We start from the raw sequence: 2,792 nt of genomic DNA, 5'->3' as shown, positions 1-2,792 counted from the left end.
TTGTAGGTCTTGGTCTTATACATACAGTGAACCCTCGCTACTTGGCGGTTCACCTTTCGCGGGTTCAGTGCTTCGCGGGTCTAAAAAATATTCGGGGGCATTGTAGTTTCGCCGAGCGGCACGACGGGGCGCTGGAGCGGTTAGACGGCCGGTGTGCGCCGAAGAAGAGCGTGGGCGAAGAGGAGAGTGGACGAAGAAGAGCACGTTCCCCCGGACACGATCGGTGGCGACGTTTCGCGCGGTTCGGACAGTACCAGAGCTCCGGCCGGCGTGCGTGGCAGTTAAGCCGTAGAGGAGAACCTTCCCCGGGCACGGGCGGTGCCAAGCGGCCCCTAAGTTTAACCGAATGGAAGCTCCGGAGGAGGAGGGCATGCTCGCGTCACAGTAAGCCGAAGAGGAGCACCTTCCCCGGGCACGGGCGATTCCAAGCGGCCCCTAAGTTTAACCGAATGGAAGCTCCGGAGGAGGAGGGCATGCTCGCGTCACAGTAAGCCGAAGAGGAGCACCTTCCCCGGGCACGGGCGGTGCCAAGCGGCCCCTAAGTTTAACCGAATGGAAGCTCCGGGGGAGGAGGGCGGGTGTGTGTCACAGTTAAGCCGAATTGGAGCACCTCTTCCGCCCGGGCACGAGCGGAGCGCGAAGCTGTCAGTTATGAATGTATAAAAGAATAAATAAATAAATGAATAAAGAATGCCACCTTTCATTTCACAGGGCACACCGGACGGCGTACCAGCAGATAAAAGTCGGAGTAATTAAATAAATACAAAAAGAATGGCTGGGGAATAAAAAAATAATACGTTTTAATAATAATTTGGTTTTTTTGTTATAACATGAATTTCACTCTCTCTCTCCCCGTATATATATATATATATATATATATATATATATATATATATATTTATATATTTATTATATATATTGTATATTTTTTTAAGCATTTTTGAAGGTGCGCCGCTACTTCGCGGATTTTCAGTTTTCGCGGGTGGTCTCTGTCCCCATTAACCGCGATTACCGAGGGTTCACTGTACTCCATAAAATTTACAAAAAGCGAGGTGAAACACTCAACCAGGGCTGCTTTTTTTAACATTTCTCGAGGGCCATGGCGAGCCATTTCAAAAAAGCTGCACAACTAACGTATAAAATATTGATAAATTTGCTCGGCCTGATGTGTGTGTAAAGTTTCACGAGTTGTCGTTCATATTTAGAACCTCATAATCAGCGTTGTTTTATTGCCGAACAGTGCAATGCCACTCCCACAACTTTACACGAAAAAGGACGAATTTCGTATTGTGACATCCTCATGGCCGAAACAGTCATCCGAGCATATATGAGGGCGACCTTGTTGAGTTGCACGGGGAAAAACATCCAAGAAAATAACTTGTATTAGCTTTTACCAGTTGGTGGCGCTACTACTACGATGAAAAATAAGTTGGTCGATGTCTTCAGGGCTGAAGTATCCTCAAATGTGTACAACTTCGAGAAGATAGGATCATCTGAGTCATGTTGCCGGAGCTTTTGTTGCCACAGAGTACAATCTGACTTTTCAGCACCGTAATAGCCACGCCTTTTGCCAAAACGTCACAAAATTCGGCAGAGAGAAAGATCATTGTCTTGAGTCTTTTCTGACTAATTTTCAGTCGGATTTGTCAAAAGGGCACCGTGCAGGATGTGAAAATTAAAATAAAAACACATTTTTGATTCCACTTGGCGGCGCTGTGTGTAGAACAAAATAATAACATTAAGATGTCTTCAGGTCGGGACGTTTTATTTACAGGTGAAGGTTTGGATTTTCAGGAGCATGTGCAGGGGAGTTATTAAGCATTCATTTATTTGTATTAGGTTCATTTTGTCTTCTTATTATTGATATTTGACTGATTCATTAAAAGCAGACAATTATGTTTTAGGTTAATTTTTTACCTGACATGTTTCGGCGAGTCTTTCGCCTTCTTCAGAGTGTCGCATGATGGTGTCTTGAGACCCGTCTTTATCAGCTGATGTTCCATGAGGGTGTGACTTACCTGTCAAAAAAATGAAAAATCAGAGCAGTAAAAGAACAAGCACAACATGAACATTACAAATCAGCAATCACTGACCACTGCAAAAGGGAAAACCACATCATGGACCGGGAGAAGGGCAGGGTCATCCGCACCGAAGAGAACAAACAACAGCGCTGGATCAGAGAGGCCATTGAGATCTGCAAGCGAGGCATAAAAACCATGAACAGAGACAAGGGAGCCTTCATCCTCTCTACCACCTAGAGCAGCATCTTGGCGGAGTGAACGGACAGCGGGGGGTGTGACTTGCCTTCATTCTTGTGACAGGTAAGTCACGCCCTCATGGAACATCAGCTGATAAAGACGGGTCACAAGACACCATCATGTGACACTCTGAAGAAGGCGAAAGACTTTCGTATTGTGACATCCTCAAGGCCTAAACACTCATCCGAGCAAATATAAGGTAGATTTTGTGAACCTGCCCGGAGAAAAACATCAACGAAAATAATTTGTATTTGTTTTAACCAGTTGGTGGCGCTACCACTGCGATCAAAAATAAGTTGGCAGCCGTCTTCAGGGCCTGAATATCCTCAAATGTGAAAAATTTCGAGAAGATGGATCATCTGAATCATTTTGCAGGAACTTTTGTTGCCACGGAGAATAATCAGACTCTGCGGCACCGCAATAGCCACGCCCTTCGAAGGAAAGTCACAAAAATAGGGATAGAGTAAGATCAATGTCTTGAGTCTTTTCTAGCCAATTTTCAATCGGATTCGTTAAAAGGGCACCGTGCAGTAC

The sequence above is a fragment of the Idiotropiscis lumnitzeri genome, unplaced genomic scaffold (assembly GCF_059441095.1).
Source record: "Idiotropiscis lumnitzeri isolate Australia: NSW breed Sydney's pygmy pipehorse unplaced genomic scaffold, RoL_Ilum_1.0 HiC_scaffold_219, whole genome shotgun sequence".
NCBI lineage: Eukaryota > Metazoa > Chordata > Actinopteri > Syngnathiformes > Syngnathidae > Idiotropiscis > Idiotropiscis lumnitzeri.
Note: the sequence above shows the minus strand (reverse complement) of the source record.